Source organism: Macaca thibetana, chromosome 17 (assembly GCF_024542745.1).
Source record: "Macaca thibetana thibetana isolate TM-01 chromosome 17, ASM2454274v1, whole genome shotgun sequence".
Taxonomy (NCBI): Eukaryota; Metazoa; Chordata; class Mammalia; order Primates; family Cercopithecidae; genus Macaca; species Macaca thibetana.
In genome coordinates this window covers 11,559,456-11,581,446 of record NC_065594.1, presented here as the reverse complement: position 1 = coordinate 11,581,446, position 21,991 = coordinate 11,559,456, and the positions used below count along the sequence as shown (strand labels likewise).

At 40.9% G+C, this 21,991-nt stretch overlaps 1 protein-coding gene and 1 pseudogene across 5 annotated transcripts in view; both read left to right on the top strand.

Moving 5' to 3' along the window:
- N4BP2L2 (NEDD4 binding protein 2 like 2) overlaps positions 1-21,991 on the top strand; it is a 95,967-nt gene that overhangs the window by 34,667 nt on the left and 39,309 nt on the right. The window lies entirely within an intron of this gene.
- LOC126940776 (MICOS complex subunit MIC10-like) lies at positions 4,555-8,807 on the top strand (annotated as a pseudogene). Its single transcript, XR_007720902.1, has one exon. The product of XR_007720902.1 is annotated as an MICOS complex subunit MIC10-like (transcript).

Genomic DNA, 21,991 nt, shown 5'->3' with positions numbered 1-21,991 from the left:
TTGACCCTTAAAATCTAATGGGATTTGCCTTGATACGTTTCAGACCTGCTTGGGACCCATCACCCCTTCTTTCTGATTTATTTGGAATAGGAATGTTTATTGTATGCCTATCCCACCAGTGGTGTATTTTGGAAGCAAATAACTTGTCTAGTTTCACAGGTTCATGCTGGAGAAGAATTTTGCGTCAGGATGAAACCTTGAGTACGCCTGTACCTGATCTAAATGAGATTTAGATGAGATTTGGGCTTAGAGTTGATACTGAAATGTACCCAAAAAGTCAAGACTTTTGGGACTGATGGGACTGATGAGAAGGACATGAATTTTGAAGGGCCAGATGGCAGAATGTTAGGGGTTGAATTGTATGCTCTCCAAATTTATAAGTTAAAGTCATAACTCCTAGTACCTAGAATGCGAGCATATTTGGAGATGGAGCCTTTAAAAAGGTAATTAAGATAAAATGACGTTATACATATGGGCCCTAATCCAATATGCATAGTCTCTTTATAAGAAGAGGTTAGGACACGAACACAAAGGGAAGATCATGTGAAGACATTGGAGAAGGCCATCTACAAACTGAGGAGGGAGGTCTGAGAAGAGACAAACCCTGTGGACTTCTTAATCTTGGACATCTAGCCTTCAGAAGTGTGGGAAAATAAATTTCTATTGTTTAAGCCACTTAGTCTTTGGTACTTTGTCATGGGAACCCTAGCAAATAAATAATGTAGCTCTTAACACTGGTTAGTTGAGAGGCACTTAGGAGACATTTCCTTCTTTTCTGCAGTTCCTTTGTGTGTAAAGTTAGGGCATTTGCCTTAATCAGTGGTTCTTTTAAATTTCAGGTCCTAATTCATCTGCTGTATGTTCTTTCCAAAAATTTTTGGAGTTTTACATATCCCTGGAAGTCCATCAGAGGACCCCAGGTTCAGAATTCTTAGACAAGACTCTTTCTTACATATTTTTTAAGAGAGTCTTTCTTTCACCCAGGCTGCCAGGCTAGAGTGCAGTGGTGCAATCATAGTACACTGTAACCTTGAGCTCCTGGGCTCAAGCAGTCCTCCCAGCTAATTTTTAAATTTTTTTAGAGATAGGATCTTACTGTGTTTCCCAGGCTGGTCTCAAACTCCTGGGCTCAGGTGATCCTCCTGCCTTGGTCTCCCAAAGTGCTGGGATTACAGGTATGAGCCACTGTAGGTGGCCATGATTGCGTTCTAAGGAAGTTTTACCTTGGTTTTGTAGCTTATGATCTATTAATATAATTTGACTATTTGAAGTGAAAAAGTTGATTGTGTGAATTAATGATGGAAATAACTTGTTTGTCGTTTATACTGCTTAAAAATTTAGCTTTTTAAATTTTAAGGAATTGTTATCTAGACTTGCATTGAACATTTATTGCACCACTTTTACATGCTAGTGATGGAAATATAAAAGTAAATAAGGTAAGCCTTCTACTCTTGAATATATAGCTTGATGAAGCGAATAGATAGCTTGATGAAGATGGTGGGAACCCGATGGCTCTTACATAGAATATGGATTAGTACTAGTCTTGCTTTGTGGGATTAACAATTTTGAATGCAGGGACTGTGTTTTTATGTCCTTAGGGTCTGGCTCAGTATTAAGCACCTAAAAAAAAGCTTGATTTGTGTTTGAATACTCCCAGAAATTATTTCTGCTGGCACCTTTAAGAAGCAACACTGAGATGTTATAGTATTATACTTTAATTAAATCGTACTGTGTTCCATAGCTGTTTTGAGGCACTAATTAGTGCAATATAAATGCCTTTTTTTTTTTTTTTTTTGAGACAGAGTCTCTCTCTGTCACCTAGGCTAGACTGCAATGGCACGATCTCAGCTCACTGCAACCTCCACCTCCTGGGTTCAAGCGATTCTCCTGCCTCAGCCTCCGAAGTAGCTGGGATTACAGGCGCGTGCCACCATACCCGGCTAATATTTGTATTTTTAGTAGAGACGGGGTTTAGTAGAGCCAGGCTGGTATTGAACTTACGACCTCAGGTGATCTGCCTACCTCAGCCTCCCAAAGTGCTTGGATTACAGGTGTGAGAGACCATGCCTGTCCAAATATAAATGCTTTTAATGACTTCCAGTATTCAAAGCTTTCTGAAAATGGAATGTGTTTCATCAAGAAGTATATAGTAAGTTGCTTGACAGTGGTGTTCACGGAACAATGGAGTTCTGTAGTTTCAGACTGCTCCTTAGAAGTATCTCAGGGATTGTTGTAAAGGGCAGAGGGAGACAGAAACCACTAATTTAGTACAACACAGAGTTTGAAATTGCAGAATTCAAAGTTGCAGTTTTGACTGCAGCTTGATCAACTCATGTAATTTTCTGAAACTTTTCCTCATAATTAAATGATTAAGTCTTTTTAATCTACAGTGTAGGGTTATTGGATGGATTAAGCAACATGAATATTTTAGAGTTTCTGCTGAAATAGTTCTTATTTTAGTCTTGGAATTCTGTGATTTTTGTTTGCCTTTTGATGATTTTACCTCTTTTGATAATACACTGAAGATGAGCAGAGAAGGAAACAACCCATTTTTATAGTAGTTAGAAATGCTGTAATAGGCTGGACTCAGACTGTAATCCCAGCACTTTGGGAAGTTGAGGAGGGCGGATCACTTGAGGCCGGGTGTTCGAGACCAGCCTGGCCAACATGATGAAACCCCGTCTCTACCAAAAATGCAAATAAAAAATAAAAAGTTACCCTGCTGTGGTGGTGCATGCCTGTAATCCCAGCTACTTGGAAGGCTGAGGTAGGAGAATTCCTTGATCCAGGAGGGCAGAGGTTGCAGTGAGCTGAGATTGAGCCACTGTACTCCAACCTGGGAGACAGGGCAAGACTCTGTTTCAAAAAACAAACAAAAATGCTGTAGTAGGTCTAGAAGGATAGAGTTTGATTTTTTTCATTATCTAATTTATCAAAGATATATTCCTTATTAGCATTGATGGATTAGTCTGGAATTGCTCAAAACAATTTATGATGATGCAAATGCCTTTTTATCGTGAGTAATGGCAAAGTTTTCTCACCTATATTGCAAAGTCTGTTGGTATGATCTAATTACATTGATATTTCCTTTTGTTTTTGAGATGGAGTCTCGCTCTGTCACCCAGGCTGGAGTGCAGTAGAGCGATCTTGACTCACTGCAAGCTCCGCCTCCCGGGTTCATGCCATTCTCCTGCCTCAGCCTCCCGAGTAGTCCGGCTAATTTTTTGCATTTTTAGTAGAGACGGGGTTTCACTGTGTTAACCCGGATGGTCTCGAGCTCCTGACCTTGTGATCCACCTGCCTTGGCCTTCCAAAGTACTGGGATTAGAGGCATGAGCCACCACGCCCAGCCGATATTTTCATTTTTTTACTGGCAAATTTGGTATGATTAATTTCACACAGCAGTGTATTGGGCAGCCCACACAAACCCATTTCTTTAAAAGAAAAAAAAAGGTTTTCATTTTGTTTTAATGTCAAGTTAATGTGGCAAGTCTTTTTCTCCTATCTCTTCGTTTTCGTGGAGACATTTTCCCCCTTGTTTCTCATAAGTAACATTATGTGTAATGTTCATGTGACGGTGTGATATCAGCCTACCTGTAGTTACGTGAAACCGTTACTTGATTGCATCCTGGGCTCCTGTGAAATGACTCATTCAGAATGGGAGCATCATTTTGAGAGGATATCAGTTTTCTATTTTTACAATAGTTAGAAAAGTGGGCCAGGTGCAGTGGCTCACACCTGTAAGCCCAGCACTTTAGGAGACCGAGGTCAGCAGATCACTTGAGGTCAGGAGTTCAAGACCAGCCTGGGCAAAATGCTGAAACCTCATCTCTATTAAAAATAGAAAATTAGCTGGGTGTGGTGATGCATGCCTGTAATCCCAGCTACTGGGAGGCTGAGGCAGAAGAACTGCTAGAACCCAGGAGTTGGAGGTTGCAGTGAGCCGAGATCATGCTGCTTAACTCTAGCCTGGGCAACAGAGTGAGACTCCATCTCAAAAAAAATAGAAAAAAAAAAGTGATAGAGTTTTCCTAAGACTCAGTAGACAGAGAGGAAGAGGGCACAGTTTGGAAGGCACAAGAGGCAGTTTATAATATTTTAAGATACTGTTACCACATTTTTTATTTTTAAGAATAATAGTTTTTTTTTTTTTTTTTTTTGAGATGGAGTCTCGCTCTGTCACCCAGGCTGGAGTGCAGTGGCGTGATCTTGGCTCACGGCAACCTCCACCTCCCAGGTCCAAGCAATTATCCTGCCTCAGCCTCCCAAGTAGCTGGGATTACAGGTGCCTACGACCACACCCAGCTAATTTTGTGTATTTTTAGTAGAGACAGGGTTTCACCATGTTGGTCAGGCTGGTCTCGAACTTCTGACCTCAGATGATCCACCCGCCTCGGCCTCCCAAAGTGCTGGGATTACAGGCGTGAGCCACTGCGCCCGGCCTTTTTTGTTGTTGTTGTTGTGATACACAGTCTCTGTCACCCAGGCTAGAGTTCAGTGGTGTGATCACAGCTCACTGCAGCCTTGAACTCCTGGGTTCAAGCAGTCCTCCTATTTTGAGTGGCTAGGACTACAGGCACGTGCCACCCTGCCTGGTTTTTTTTTGTTTGTTTTTTAATTTTTTGTGGAGACAGGATCTCTACAGGCTAGTCTTGAACTCCTGCCCTCAAGTGATCCTCCCTAAGTGCTGGGATTATGGGTGTGAGCCACTGCACCTGGTGACGTATTCTGAATGTTTAATTGTATTGTTCTTTCTGACTTTTTATTTTCTACTTTTAAACTGAAGTAGAAGTTATTTAGAAACAATTTACTTATAGAGAAAGAATTTTATTTGTAGACAGGATAGATAGCATTCAGTAGAGAAAGGAAATGAGAAGCAGCCCGTCAGTAGTTAAATAATTGTTCAAGCAAGACGTGGATAAATTGCTATGGTATGACATTGATGTGGAATTTCTAAGAAATGTGTTTGGTCACGTGAATTGTTTTGGGACCTAGGTAGACCTGCTAAAGGCACAGAGCGCATAGTAGATCTCCAGGGCTGAAGCTCAGGTGGGCATCATACCCAAGGCAGCAAGCAGTGAAAAGAGCCACAGTAGAACCCGACTAAAAGTCTCAGAAAACACCAAAGGTTATGCTTGGGAAAAAAGTTCAGTCAGCAAATACTAGACAAGGGCATGGTAAACTGGTAGACAGAGTCAGGAGCCAAGAACTAAAATGGAACTGAGTAAGGTTAAGTGTAGAAGAATGATTCTAGAGCATTGCCATGAATGGTGTTGGGATGTTTGAGGCTTGTTTAGTGGCTGTTTGCTGTATGGTTTCTTGGTGAGAGATGGACTGATTTAAAGGTACAGAATTGGACTATAAGCTTCCTGCCTGCCTTCCCAGCCCTGAACAAGGGCTTTATCTGGATTGTCCTTGGTCATGATAGGGAGTGGGACAGGAAGAAGTAAGCTTGGGTAAATTTCTATAGTTTACTCTGACTCTTTATGCCCAGGTTGTCTGTGCTTAGCCAAGGTACAGAGCAGAGATTGGAGTCCGTGCAGGTCAAGAACAGTGTGAAGAACATGATAGATGTAAGTTGGAAATGAGAGTTCATGAGATTGACTTTGAATAGACCCAGAAGATGACTTCCAGCATTTGGCAGTCATGAGAACATTGTATAGAAAAAAAATGAGGCTTCCTCGTTGCACTGACTTTCCTGGTGTATATAGGAATGCTTTATTTTTTTTCCCTTAAGTTTTTAAGGTGTATCTTGAGCCTTGGGACAACGTACGCAGTTAATGTAAAGAAGTACTTAGTGTAGTAGGGAAGTAACAAGTGGAATCCGTAGTTACCAGGGATGGAATGGTGTTTTCTGGTTTCAGAAATATGAACCAGTAGTGAGGAGAAGAAGAAGTAAAATTCTGTTGTCTGCGTGAATGTGTAGCTGTGTAGTTACTTTTCACTGTTCAGTTTATGGATTGGTAGTCAGTGAGTGAAAAGTAGAGGGCCAGGTTCAAGGAAGGCTTCCTATAGGAGTTGGTGCCTAAGCCTAGTTTAAATCAGACTTAGCAAGAAGGAGAGAATATGAGAAAAGGGCCTGTAGTCAGTGGCAGCTGAATAATCAAAGGTTTAGAAGCAAGAAACAGTAATGTATTTATTCATACAACAATATTTCCTTTTTAATTTTAATTTTAATTTTTTTTTTTTTTTTTTTTTTTGAGGCAGAGTCTCTCTCTGTCACCCAGTCTGGAGTGCAATGGCACAATCTCTGCTCAGTGCAACCTCCACCTCCTGGGTTCAAACAATTCTTGTGCCTCAGCCTCCTGAGTAGCTGGGACTATAGGTGTGCGCCCCCCCGCTCAGCTAAATTTTTTGTAGAATTGGGGTTTCACCATGTTGCCCAGGCTGCCTCGAACTCCTGGGCTCAAGCGATCCACCTGCCTCAGCCTCCAAAAGTGCTGAGATTACAGGGGTGAGCCACCATGCCCAGCCAAAAGATAAATTTTTTTAAAATTCCAGTCCATCACAGTCTGATACTTTGGTAATGTGTAATAAAGAAATGATTACTAGGTCCGGGTGTGGTGGCTCACACCTGTAACCCCAGCACTTTGGGAGGCCGAGGTGGGTGGATCACTTGAGGTTAGGAGTTTAAGACCAGTCTGGCCAACATGGCAAAATGCCATCTCTACTAAAAATGCAAAAATTAGCTAGGCATGGTGGTTCACACCTGTAATCCCCCCTACTCAGCTGAGGCATGAGAATCGCTTGAACCCAGGAGGCGGAGATTGCAGTGAGCCAAGATCACACCACTGCACTCCAGCCTAGGCAATAGAATGAGATTCTGTCTTGAATGAATGAATGAATGAAGTGAATTACAAAAAATTTTAAAATACAAACCAAATATTTTGTTAAATTCAACAGACCATAATTACTGTGTCAGCTACATACAGTCGCTCACGCCTGTAATCCCAACACTTTGGTAGGAATTACAGGGACTGGGAGTTTGAGACCAGCTTGGCCAACATAATGAAACCCCATCTCTACCAAAAAATATAAAAATTAGCTAAGTATGGTGGCTCATGCCTATATCCTAGCTACTCAGGAGGCTGAGATGGGAGAGTCACTTAAACCCAGGAGGTGGAGGTTAAAATGAGCTGAGATCACGCCACTGCTCTGCAGCCTGGGTGACAGAGAGAGACTCTCTCAAAGAAAAAAAAAATTACTGTGTCAAATTTCTATACCCTTTTTTTTTTTTTTTTTTTTTTTTTTTGGTTATTCTCAATTTCTGTACTTGTGGATCAGTAGCAAACTTCATGGACTGGCATCAGTATAGATGACACTTGAATAGCACTGTTTGGTGTGGAGCATACTACAGTAGTGAGAGGAAACATCTGTGAACATTGTATCAGTTGGGAGGCCATGGAACATTTTGTCATGTTTGTTGAATAACTTGTGCAGCCTGAGGCAGCCTGTCAGGGCAGTGGTGTGGCAAAGCCATAATATTTGTGTGGGGCTCATTCTACTGAGGCACATCTGCCCATCTGATAGTGTAGTCTCCTCCATTTCTCCTCCAGCACTCTGCTCTTTGGAAGGCACTGCAGGGTGGCCATGACTTTGGTCAGGTGTAGCTTATGTTTGGCCATCTCTTGGTTGATCCAGTTTATTTGTCTTAGTTTCAGTGATGGCCAGAGGGTTTGGAGTGGAGCATCTCTCAGGGTGATGTGACCTCTGTTGTTGCCTGGATTTCCAGATCATGTGACAGAGAATCAGCTGGATCATTTCAGCTGTCCAGGTTATCGGTTAGAAGAAACTGAAAACTTGGGAGCAAGGAGACCTCTCTGATGTAAAGAAAGACGAGTAGACTGGTTTATCCCGTCTGTACAGTTAGTACATGAGACTACCCTGGTCCTTTTAGAGCCAGAGTTCTTTGGGGTTTTTGTTTGTTTTCCCCCATTAAAAAGCACTAGCATTTATTAGGGAAAGATGGGGTTCTCCTCAACTCGTGTTTTCCCTCTCTCTATTGTGGAAACTGAATCTCACTCTGAAAGTGAATACATCCATTTGAGAGGGATGGCAGGTTACCAAGAGTGTCATTTAGTGAAACCCCTCTTTTTCTTGACCAAAAGAGACTTGTTTTCTTTGAGAAGCAGGAGTTCACTTTAATTTGTATGAACACCTCACATCACTCCCATATAAGCCTACCTACCCTAATATGAGCTGGACTGTCAAGTCTTGGGCAAGAATGGTGACAAGGTGCTATCAGGTCAGAACCCATATTAGAGTAGCTGAAAGATTCAGGAGTTCTTACTTTGAACTTTTGCGTGTAGAATCATTACAAGATGTCTAGAGTGAGAGGAAAGCTGGAGCTGTGGGTGGGGAACATGTCAGAGGTGGAGCTGAGCAGGAAGTGGGACCAGTGCCTGCTGGATGTGGTAGATAGGTACTGGTTTTGGATTAGGGATTGTTTTCTCACCTTCTTTAAAAGAAGAATGTGGCCTTTGGTTCTGGCATGGGATTAGGAATGGTTTATTCCAACTGTCAGCGTGATTTCCAGGTTCCATATATTCTGCATGGAAAACATGTCAAAGGACAGGAGCAGTGACCACCTGACAACATCCCAGTGGGAGGAAAAGAGAAATCATGTTTATTCCTCAGGAATACTGAAGTACCCTGGAGTAAGCTGTCATTCTTCTGTAACAATGTTATTAGTAATGCTTTAAACTCCAGCACACTCTATGTATTTGAAACCAAGTCTGTTTCTTGTTTCGTATTTTCTCTCTGGAAATTGTAAGGAGGTGGTCTTAAATACATTAAGCAAAAATAGGGGAAAAAAATGCAGTTAAAATTTGATGGCCTATCAGCTAGCTGACCCAATTCTTGGCAATCAACAAGTGTCTTTGATTGTTTTTTCACCAGAGCTAAGTCATCAGATATGTCAGAAGGGGTAAAAAAACATAGGTAGCTTGGTTGCATATGCCTTTTTTTCAGAAGTAATATTTAAATTATGTAATAGTTGGTGTGGTGGCCCAGTCCGCCAGCTAGCACATTGCCCTTCCTGGCTGCCTCATTCAAAATTTTGGGCAGGCTGCAGTTCCCACAGGTAACCAGCCACATGAAGGCAACTGTGGGGAATCAGTGGTGAGTAGTCACAGCCTCGGAATCAAAAGGCACCGGCAGGGCAGGGTGGCTCATGCCTGTAATCCCAGCATTTTGGGAGGCTGAGGCAGGCGGATCATTTGAAGTCAGGAGTTAAGACCAGCCTGACCAACATGAAGAAACCCCATCTCTACTGAAAATACAAAAATTACCCGGGCATGGTAGCAGACACCCAGTAGCAGTAATCCCAGCTACTCAGGAGACTGAGGCAGGAGAATCGCTTGAACCCAGGAGGTGGAGGTTGCAATGAGCTGGGATCATGCCACTGCACTCCAGCCTGGGCAACAGAGCGAGACTCCATCTAAAAAAAAAAACAAGGCACCGGGCATTTGCCTGATGAGGTGCCAGTGCCACTGCCACTGGTATCATATCTCCTGCCAGGTACCAGGCCAGCTCTGGCAGAGGAGACATCAAAGAACTGGATTCAGTAATCTGGACTGGCTAGTGCTATATCTGTTACTTTGCAGACCCATTTGAGTTGCCCCGCATCTGGGTGGCAAAAGTAAGAAATGCACAGCCTAGTCCTTGGGAGTATCTAGAAGAATCCAAAGGCATTGTCCAGAAGGTACAACTTTGGGGGCCGGGAGTAGGGGTTGACTGCATGGCTACTAACCAGTCAAAATAGAGGCTGGTTACTATGCTAGAGAAGGGACCTATGGGCCCTTTAGGGTTCCCGTCCTTAGCCTGTTGATGGGTTAGTAAGGATCCTAGAGAGTATGCTGGGCTACAGGATTAGGCAGTGGCTCAGGACACTATTTGCCAAATGGTAAGAATTTCAGTATTTTAACAAACTTTGAGGCCGTAAGAGTATACTGGCTGAATGTTAGCCCTTTGAAGTCTGAGACTCATGGATTCTTGACTATCCATGGCAGCTTGTGCATAAGAAAGCTGTGCAGTTTATTCAGTTTTTTTCTGGGATAGGTAGAGTCCCAGAGAGACTATGAGACAAGAATGCCTAATGTGAGGTGCAATTCGCTGGAACTAGTTGGAAGCTAGAATTTACACCCTCCACCTTTCCTGGATACAGGGAATAGAGTGTGACCTCTCACTTGTACATGTCTGCCAGTTTTAGGGAGAAGTCTACAAACTTGTGCGGGGGAGGTGGGAGCAAAGGGACTTTGTTGAGGTTTTGGCCAGCCAGATTATTGATAGAACATACGTCTTGGAGAATACAGCTAGGGCAGGATATTCTGCTTGGGAAAGTTATGGAAAAATGCAGAAGAAATGTTCAAGCCAATGTCTTTAGAGAACCTGGGAAACCAATTTCATTCGTTGATATCAAGGACTAGGAGCCTGGGAGTCCTGAAAGAGCATAAGAGAACAATCACAGAGGAAGGAAGGTCCAAAACCATTGTAGCAAATAGTACAAAGAACCTCTGGTGTCTTTTTCAGCCACTTGATGCTTAGGTGTATTGGATCTGTTTAAAGGTACCGGCCTCGAGCAGATACTGATTAATATAGAGATAGTAGTGACAGAGTCTTTATGTGGTTAAAATTTATGTAGAAAGTTAATAATATAGAAAATGAGACAAATACTGTACCTGGAACTCTAATTTGTATCCTTAGGAAACGAGAAGGTATCATTGGTAATTATTCTAATGCTAGAACTGAAGGGGAAGGAGAATGTTTTGGATACCAAGCAGTAAAAAATTGAGCAGGGTAAGTTTGAGTCCATTAGAGAGCAAATCGGCTAATTGGGAGTGGGAGAGGTTACACACATTGCTAAGTATTGCCAAACAGCAACAAAGATAGTATAGTGAATAGAAAACTGCAATCGCAACCAAGATACTAGGATCAGCCTGGTGCCGTGGCTCACACCTACAATCCCAGTACTTTGGGAGGCTGAGGCATAAAGATCACTTGAGCCCAGGAGTTTGAGACCAGCCTGAGCAACATAGTGAGACCTCATCTCTACTAAAAAATTAGCTGGGCATGGTAGCATATGCCTTTAGTGCCAGCTACTTGGGAGGCTGAGGAGGGAGGATCCCTTGAGCCTTGTAGGTCGAGGCTGCATTGAGCTGTGATCATGCCTGGGCGACAGAGCAAGACCCTGCCTCTAAAAAAGGAAAAAAAAAGTAAAAAATTAGTGTAACTGTTCTCGGGATGCTACAGTTTTGTGACCTTTTACAAGTTGCTGTCCCAGTCCATGACTCATACTGCATACAAAGATAGTACTTTTTTTGCTTTCTCCTGTGAATACTGTGAATGAGGTGCTATTTATGGATATTCTAGATTCTGTCAAAAATAGTAAACATCTGATTGGTTTCTATTTGATGGTATTTAACATGCTAAAAAAAATGAGTGTTGGGGCTAAAAGGGATTTACAAGATATCTCCTTCAAATCTCACATTTTATTTTTTATTTTTTATTTTTCGAGACTGAGTCTCGCTCTGTTGCCCAGGTTGGAGTGGAGTAACACGATCTCGGCTCACTGCAACCTCCGCCTCCCAAGTTCAAGAGATTCTCATGCCTCATCTACCTGAGTAGCTGGGATTACAGGCATACACCACCCAGATAATTTTTTTTTGGTATTTTTAGTAGACAAGGTGTTTCACCATGTTAGCAGGCTGTTCTCAAAACTCCTGGCCTCAAGTGATCCGCCAACCTCAGCCTCCCAAAGTGCTGGGATTAAAGGTGTGAGCCACCACTCCTGGCCAAATCTCGTATTTTATAGATGAGGAAAGCAAAATCCAAAGAGAGAAAATAACTTACCACTTACAGTCAGTAGAAGGACTAGCATCCAGGACACCTGCCTTTTAGTCATTTCTTTGCTCTACCAGAAATCTAAGTAGTATAGTGAGTAACATTCGCTTGCGGTATTTAATAGTTCATCAATAAGTCTGAATCCTTGTCAGTTGCCACTCTGGCTACCCAGAAAATTTCAGGCAGTTATATGCCTAAGGCAGTTACATGAAGGTTGATTTCCTTCTTATACACTAAAAATAGTGTGAAACATGATTGAAAATACACTGTTTTAGTCTCTTGATTTTGTATCCACTTTCAACATTTTAATATGAAACCTTGACAGAGACTTTGCTGTAATTTTGGTCTTGAGAGGCAGGGGGACTTATCCAACTCACAGTACCCAGCAGTCTGAGTTCTTCAGATAGGCATAAAGAAATAAGAAGTTATATAATTTTTGTTGAATGAGTATGGTGATGTTGGCTAATGATAAAAGCCTAAGAAAAACTGTGTACCAATTTAAACCATGAATGTACTGTAAATAGGAATTTTTGTTGTTTGTTTTTTTTTTTTGCTTTTACACCACTGAAAGTCAACACTTAATTCTTGGACATGTGCAACATAATGATGCACAAATAGATAAAGGCATGAGAACTGAATCAAAGAACTCAAGCCTGAAGGACAGCCAGAAAATGGGTGTGAGCTATCTCTTAAAAAAAAAAAGAAAGAAAGAAAAAAGAAACAGGCCAGGTGCGGTGGCTTAAACCTGTAATCCCAGCACTTTGGGAGGCTGAGGCGGGTGGATCACCTGAGGTCAGGAGTTCGAGAGCAGCCTGGCCAACATGGTGAAACCCCATCTCTACTAAAAATACAAAAAATTAGCCGGGCGTGGTGGCGGTCACCTGTAATCCCAGCTACTCAGGTGGGTGAGGAGGATAATTGCTTGAACCTGGGAGGCGGAGGCTACGGTGAGCTGAGTTCATACCACAGCACTCCAGCCTGGGCGACAGAGTGAGTGAGACTCTGTCTAAAATTTAAAAAAAAAAAAAAAAGCTACAAAACGTTCACACATTTTGTTGTTTTCTATGTCCCTGTATAAATGATTAGCTCAAAAGTTAATCTGCCATTTTAAATATACAAAATTTTAAATGTGTACTTTTGAGACCATGTAGTTTTGGAAACTTTTTGAGAGCATGATACTTATTTCTTACTCTCATGTTTGAAAAGGTTTAGAAATGTGGTTGCAAAATTTGTTTTAAAACAACTGTGACTGTTTTACATGTGTCCAGCATGTTGAGAACTCAAAAAGTAGTAAATCGGGCTATCTTAATAGTGCGCCTGTTACTAATGGAATTTACTAAAAAGTAAGTTTGCCATATGAAAGGGTATTAATATCCTTTTCAAGCATAACATACAAATGAATTTTCATCTTAAATATATTAACTTCTGATAAAACAGATGCTAGGCCTAAAGATATTTGCTACATAGGAAAAATGATTTTTTAAAAACTTGTCTTGGGCGCCTGTAGTCCCAGCTGCTCGGGAGGCTGAGGCAGTGGAATGGCGTGAACTCGGGAGGCAGAGCTTGCAGTGAACCGAGATTGCACCACTGCACTCCAGCCTGGGCGACAAAGCGAGACTCTGTCTCAAAAAAAAAAAAAAAAAAAAAAAAAAAAAACTTGGTGTTTTGAGATGTGTAAAAAATAATGTATTTTAAAAGTCCTAAATCCTAAGTTTGTAAGAGTGATGCACATGTGAAATTATGCACAGATGTCATCTATCTCATTTCAGGCTTAGGACAAGAAGCAAAATTAAACAAGTTAACGTAATAAAACATTTTTCTTTTCCGATAGTTTTCAGAAAGTCATTTGTTGCTTTTCAAGTTGTCAGAGTTAGACCTTTGTGGGGAGTATATGAAAAGACTTTTCTTACAAAGTAAATCTTTTTTCTATGTATGCAGATTCCATAAGAACTCGCCAGTGCAATTAGGAAGAGCTTCTGGTGAATAAATATACTTTTTTCGGCCAGGTGCGGTGGCTCACGCCTGTAATCCCAGCACTTTGGGACACCGAGGCGGGTGGACCACGAAGTTAGGAGATTGAGACCATCCTGGCCAACATGGTGAAATCCTGTCCCTACTAAAATACAAAAAATTACCCAGGCGTGGTGGCATGTGCCTGTAGTCCCAGCTACTTGGGAGGCTGAGGCAGGGGAATTGCTTGAACCTGGGAGGCGGAGGTTGCAGTGAGCTGAGATCGCCCCACTGCACTCCAGCTTGGTGACAGAGAAAGACTCTGTCTCAAAACAAAACAAAACAAAACAAAACGTACATATATATATAGTTTTTCAGTTTTTCTTATTATAAAAACTGTTGATTATTGGCATAACTATTTTGTAGCCTAGAGTTCTTTTGGTGTGGCCAGCCCATCAAAAGGCATTATTTGTAATTTAAAATTACTAGAATTTATTCTACATCCACAGAAATTATTTTCCCTTTTTGTGTTTCATTTACTTAGTATAACAGGAGCATGATGAGTCAAAGTAATAATGGTAATGCTGGAATCTGTGAACCTTTGTAATTTATCATGAGCATGTAATATAGTTTTATAATGTATATAAAATATGTATGGTAAGTGTGATGAAAAACATTGCAATAACCATGCAAGAAGAGTCTTTTGAGACCTCCTCCCAGATAGCAAAAAATTACCACCCTGCCCCTTTTCTCTTCAGAATCTCAGAACTATGAATTTTCTTTGGGTTCTGTTTTGTTTTTTTCTTTTCAGGTTCAGAGCCACTGTATAAGTCTGTCTTAAACCTTGGAGGCATTAGTAGGTCTCAAGGCTCCTGAAAAAAGGTTTTTTTTGCTTTAATCTGGGTGAAAAATGAGGATTTACTCTAATTACAAAACTAACCATTACATTTCCACCCATTTGTATAAGTCAGGGATCCCTAACCCCTGGAACTTCGACCTGACCTGTTGGGAACTGGGCTGCACAGCAGGAGGTGAGCGGTGGGCAAGTGAGCATTACTGCCTGAGCTCAGCCTCCTCTCAGATCAGCAGTGGCGTTAGATTCTTATAGGAGCACGAACTCTATTGTGAACTGTGGATGTGAGGGATCTAGGTTGCTGCACTCCTTATGAGAATCTAACTAATGCCTGATCATCTGAGGTGGAACAGTTTCATCCCCGAAACCACCCCAAAAAATGTTGGGGACTGCTTGTGTAAGTCATCAAATACTCAGATAAAAACAATAGCTTCGGCCAGGCGCAGTGGCTCATGCCTGTAATCCTAGTGCTTTGGGAGGCTGGGGCGGGTGGATCACCTAAGGTCAGGAGTTCAAGACGAGCCTGGTCAACATGGTGAAACCCCATCTCTACTTACCGTACAAAAATTAGCCGGGCATGGTGACGGGTACCTGTAATCCCAGATACTTGGGAGGCGGAGGCAGAAGAATCGCTTGAACCCGGGAGATGGAGGTTGCAGTGAGCCAAGATTGCACCACTGTACTCCAGCCTAGGTGATGAGAGTGAAACTCCATCTCAAAAAGTAAGTAAATAAATACATAAAAAACAATAGCTTCCCCTGCCCACCTAGTGGGTAAAATTATTCATTCAACAGCACCTGCTATGTCACAGGCGCTGTCCTATGTACTAGTAGGCAGACAACTTCACAAGTGGAAGAAGAAAAGTAAATCATATGGATGTTAGAAGGTGATAAGGAGAAAAAGCAGGAGAAGGAGGAGAAAAGAGTGTTTTGCCCAGGGTAAGATTATGTGTGTAGGGGAGGGGGATGGAGGGGAACTGGTTGCAGTGTTAAACAAGGTAGGGGTCAATATGGGCTTTACCTGGGAAGGTGACATTTGAGCACCTTAGTTGTCCTAATTTTGGTTTAAACAATTATTAAGAGAATTATTGCACAGCATAAAATGTAAGCCTGATTTTTTTAGTGTTTATTATATGATAACATAAAATTATATTTAGCTGTACATTTTTCTTAGCAGTAGGTATTTGTGAAGCAATGTTGTCAATGTATTGTGTTATTTCTTAGCATTGGAAATGAACTGCAAGTTTTTTTTTTTTTTTTAATCAGGAGGGGAATTGACCAAATCTTGGTGATTAAACTAGATTTGTAATATCAGAGGATGAACATTTTGATAGAATTGGAGTTAATGTTAGAATATTGAACCAATTTACCTTGTTAATCATAGTTTATTTGCACACAGCAGTGTGATCTTGTCAAGGGGAAATAAAAAGTTTTTTTCTATATTTGAAGCACTCACATTGAAGTAATGAGAAGGTGTTAGAAGATTTGGAAATTAGTTCCTTTGAGGAATTTAACTTTCAGGGAAATTATGTTTTTATAATCTATATTCTTAAAATATATGCCGCTCGATCTCCATACATTTTTTTTTTAATTTGGCTAAGAATAAATATAATGAGGTCAGTTTATTTAAGGTTAAGGTAGATGTTAACTTGGAGGACTTAGCAGTTGCTATTGTTATTACTGGCAATAATAAACTTTAAAGCACTATTATCTTAAAGTAAAAACAGCGTACATGACAGAAACAGAAAAATTCAACACATCACACTATAGTTCAAATTGGAATTATTCCAATTCATAGCTGATGAGAATGTAATGAAGTCATCAAATAAAAAACTCACCAAATAAACTTTTTTAGAATCTGAGAGTTAACAATTACTGTTAAGCCTTATTAGCTAAGACTGAATTTGCACACAGGGTGTTTCTGTTACAGAGTAAGTTTTGTTTGTTTGTTTGTTTGTTTGTTTTGAGACAGAGTCTTGCTCTGTCACCCAGGCTGGAGTGCAGTGGCGCAATCTCAGCTCACTGCAACCTCCCAGGTTCAAGAGATTCTCCTGCCTCAGCCTCCTGAGTAGCTGAGATTGTAGGTGTGCACCACCACGAGTTTATGTTTGTTAATCAAAGTTTATACTCAATATATAAGTGGATTTATTATTCTAAAGTGGAGCTTAAATATTGAGAAAACTGTAAACACATTGATTTGTATATTTTCTTTTTTTGCCTAATTTCTTTATTGAAGAAAATATTTGGAGTGCATTTATTTATTTTTTCTATTACAAAAGTAGCTTATTTACCACACATAATCACAAAGAAACCAACCCCTAAAATTTACCACTATTAACATTTTGCATATTCCTGTCTTTCTAAAACATGTATATGCATATATGTTTAAATATATAAACAAACACATATACACACCTTTATTAAAATTGTGGGATGATAATTTACAATTTAAATATATAATTTTATTTTTATTTCAACTTATAGTTTAGTTACAGGGAGTACATGTGCAGATAGAGTACATGGGAATATTGTGTGATGCTGAGGTTAGGAGTATGGATTCCATCACCCAGGTAGTGAGCATTGTACTCACTACCCATCCTCATCCCTCCACTCTCTAGTAGTCCGCAGTATCTCTTGTTTCCATATTTATATCTATGTGTGCCCAATGTTTAGCTCCCATTTGTAAGTGAGAACATGCAGTATTTGGTTTTCTCTTCCTGCACTAATTTGTTTAGGATTATGGCCTCCAGCTCCATCCATGTTGCTGCAAAGGACATAATCTCATTCTTTTTATGGCTGCCTAGTATTCCATGTTGTATATATACCACATTTTCTGAATCCAACCTAACGTAGCTGTATAGTATAATGGTACAGAACATAACATTTGCAATCAGAGAAATTTGGGTTTAAGCCTTTGGTTCAATATATTTATTAATTATGCAAGCTAGGCAAGTTTGTCAGCCTTTATTTCTTTATTAAATGGGGATGATGATAGTACACCTCTTATTAGTCGGGCGTGGTGGCACACACCTGTAATCCTAGCTACTTGGGAGGCTGAGGCAGGAGAACCACTTGAACCTGGAAGGTGGAGGTTTCAATGAGCCAAGATTGCACTATTGTACTCTAGCCTGGGCAACAGGAGCGAAACTCTGTCAAAAAAAAAAAAATTTAGTTAATATAGTAAACATAATTATTCAGAAAAATAAAGAGCTTGTAAAAATGTTCACAACATAGTGAAATAAAAATAACAAATGATTCATATTTCCTGTATGCCTGTGATGGGAAAGATATTTGTTATATATAAAATCTCACCTAATCCTATGATAACCTCTTTCTTTTTTTCTTTCTTTTTCTTTTTTTTTTATTTTTGAGACAGAGTCTCACTCTGTTGCCCAGGCTGGAGTGCAGTGGCGCGATCTTGGCTCACTGCAACCTTTGCCTCCCGGGTTCAGGTGATTCTCCTGTCTCAGCCTCCCAAGTAGCTGGGATTACAGGCGCATGCCACCACACCTGGCCTGAATATTTTCTCTTTTACTTTTTTTTAATTTTATTTTTCCTTTAAAAAAAAAAAAAAAAAAAAAAAGACAGGGTCTCACTCTGGCTGGAGTGCAGTGGTGTGATCACGGCTCATTGCAGCCTCAACCTCCCCGGGCTCAGGTGATCCTTCTACCTCTGCCTCCCGAATAGCTGAGACCACAGGCACATGCCACCGTGCCCAGATAATTTTTATATTTTTTTGGTAGAGATGGGATTTCACTATGTTGCCCAGGCTGGTTTCAAACTTCTGGGCTCAAGCAATCCTCTTGCCTCAGCATCCTGAGTAACTGGGACAACAGGCATGTATCACCACACTGGCTGTAGTCTCTGGCTGATTTTTAAAATTGTTTTAGTGATGGGATCCCACCATGTTACCTAGGCTGGTCTAGAAATCCTGGCCTCGTGTGATCCTTCTTCCTCAGCCTACTGAGTAGCTGGGATTATGAGTGTGGGCCTCTGGAGGTGCCTGGCTTCTTTAATTTCTTGCTTTATTTATTTATTTATTTTTTTAGACAGAGTATCACTATGTCGCCCAGGCTGGAGTGTAGTGGTGCAATCTAGGCTCACTGCAACCTCCACCTCCTGGGTTCAAGTGATTCTCCCGCCTCAGCTTCTTGAGTAGCTGGGAGTACAGGGGTGTGCCACCATGCCTGGCTAATATTTAGTAGAGACGGGGTTTCACCATTTTGGCCACGCTGGTCTCAAACTCCTGACCTCAAATAATCTGTCCACCTTGGCCTCCCAGAGTGTGGGGATAACAGGTGTGAGCCACCACACATGGCCTTTTCAACATAGTTTGTAGTCTTTAGAGTAGTCTTTTTTTTGAGATGGTCTTGCTCTGTCATCCAGGCTGGAGTGCAGTGGTGCAATCTTGGTTCACTGCAACCACTGCCTTCCAGGCTCAAGTGATCCTCCCACTTCAGCCTCCTGAGTAGCTGGGACTATAGGTGTGCATCATGATGCCTGGGTGGTTTTTTGTAGAGACAGGGTTTTGCCATGTTGCCCAGGCTGGTCTCCAACTCCTGTACTCAAATCGATCCACCCACCCCGGCCTCCCAAAATGTCAGCATTATAGGCGTGAGCCACTGTGCCCAGCCCAGACTTTAATTCTTGTACTACTTTTTTTTTTTTTTTTTGAGATGGAGTGTCAGTCTGTCACCAGGCTGGAGTGATCTTGGCTCACTGCAACCTCCGCCTGCCAGGTTTGAGAGATTGTCTTGCCTCAGCCTCCCAAGTAGCTAGGACTACAGGCACGTGCCACCACACCCAGCTACATTTTTGTATTTTTAGTAGAGATGGGGTTTCACCATGTTGGCCAGGATGGTCTGGATCTCTTGACCTCAGGTGATCCGCCCACCTCGGCCTCCCACAGTGCTGGGATTACAGGCGTGAGCCACCATGCCTGGCCAAGTCTTGTACTTCTTTTATTAAATTTGTTCCTAAGAATTTTATTCTTTTTGATGATATTGTAAGTAGAATGTTCTTAATTTTTAGACTGTTAATTGCTAATGTATAGCAATACAATTGATTTTTATATGTTGATCTCATATCTTGAGATTTACTAGATTTTTTTATTTATTTACTTATTTTATTTATGTATTTTTTTGAGATGGAATCTTGCTTTGTCGCCCAGGCTGGAGTGCAGTGGCACAATCTCAGCTCACTGCAACCTCTGTCTTCCGAGTTCAAACAATTCTCCTGCCTCAGCCTCCTAAGCATCTGGAATTACAGGTGCAAGCTACCACGCCCAGCTAATTTTTGTATTTTTAGTAGAGATGGGATTTCACCATATTGGCCAGGCTGGTCTCAAACTCCTGACCTCAGGTGACCCACCTGCCTCGGCCTCCCAAAGTGCTGGGATTACAGGCGTGAGCCACCACACCTGGCCCAGTTTATTATTTTTAATAGTTTTTAATTACATTCCTATGAATTTTCTATGTATTAAGATCCTGTTATCTGCAAATAGGCATGTTTTACTTCTTTCTTTCCAATTTGTATTTTAGAATTTTTTTTCTTGCCTAATCGCCCCTGGTGTAATGTTGAATAGAAATGGTGAGAGTGTATATTCTTGTCTTTTTTCTGATCTTCAGGGTGAAATATTTAGCCTTTCACTGTTAAGTATGATGAATGTGGGGTTTCTGTACATGTTTTATATCAGATTGAGGAGGTTTGTTTCTGTTCCTAGTTTATTTTAGTTTTGGTTTTTTTTTTTTTTGAGATGACATCTCTGTTACCCAGGCTGGAGTGCAGTGGCATAATCTCGGTTTACCGCAACCTCTGCCTCCCAGGCTCAAGCAACACTTCCACTTTAGCCTCCTGAGTGGCTCGGAGTACAGGCCCACACCACCATACTCAGCTAACTTTTTAATATTTTTGTAGAGGCAAGGTCTCACTATATTGCCCAGACTGGTCTTGAACTCTTAGGCTCAATGGATCCTCCTACCTTGGCCTCCCAAAGTGCTGGGATTACAGGTGTGAGCCACCACGCCCAGCTCTTAGTTTTCTTCCTGTTTCTAGTTTGCTAAGGGTTTCTGTCATGACAGAATGTTAGATTTTGCCCATGTTTTTTCCTGCATCTTTTGAGATGATGATTGATGATGTGGTTTTTATCCTTTGTTCTACAGATATGGTTTATTACATTAATTGAATTTTGGATGTTAAACTAACCTTGCTTTCCCGAGATAACATAACATTTGGTCATGGAGTGTAATCATTTTTTTATGTAGCTAGATTTAGTCTGCTATTTTTTGAGGTTTTTGCATTCATATTCATAGGAAATATTGGTTTGTATTTTTCTGTTTTTGTGTGATGTTTTTGGTTTTGATATCAAAGTGATACTGGCCTCAGGCTAAATTGGGAAGTAATCCTTCCTCTTCTATTTTTAGAAGAGTTTCTTAAGAATTCATATTCTTCTTTAAATGTTTGATAGCATTCACCAACGAAGCCATCTGGGCCTGGGCTTTTTTGTGTGTGTGAAGTTCTGAACATCTTTTAAAATATAGTTTACCTTCTTTTCCAGCTGTTCTTCATTTACTTCAGGAACTCTTCTGATTTTGTGTGGGTAAAAATAAATGACTTTAATCTTATTTGACAAGAATAATAATCATGTTATACCATTTTCAATAACAAAGTAACAAGGAAGGTGAGAATAAAGGAAGGAAAGAAAACAACATATTTCTAGTGAAATTTTTTGAGGTTAGCCTGTGACTATAATAAAATTTTTTTGTAGCAGCATACCAATATGTCAGTTTGCACAACTCTGTAGAAAACAACTATTTTGTAAGCTGAAAATTTTCTGCTTTCTAAGTATTCTTTATAAATGTCGTGTTCTTATGCTTTTAATTTTATGGCTAAAGGCTATTCATATTGTGGCAATAATTTAGTTATGAGGTTATCTAAGTAGAAATAATTCAACATATTCTAACAGTATTTCATATACTTAAGATGAAGGCAAAATTGTATCTTCTAGCTGTTTTTTAAAAAGAATTACAGCCGGGCATGGTGGCTCACGCCTGTTTTCCCAGCACTTTGGGAGGCTGAGGCTGGTGGATCACTTGAGGTCAGGAGTTTGAGACCAGCCTGGCCAACATGGTGAAACCCCATCTCTACCAAAAATACAAAAATTAGCTGAGCATGGTGGCGCTGTTCCAGTAACCCCAGCTACTCAGGAAGCTGAGGCAGGAGGATCCTTTGAACCCCGGAGGTGGAGGTTGCAGTGGGCCGAGATCGCATCATTGCACTCCGGTCTGGGCAACAAGAGTGGAACTCTGCCTCAAAAAAAACAAAAACAAAAACAACAACAACAACAAAA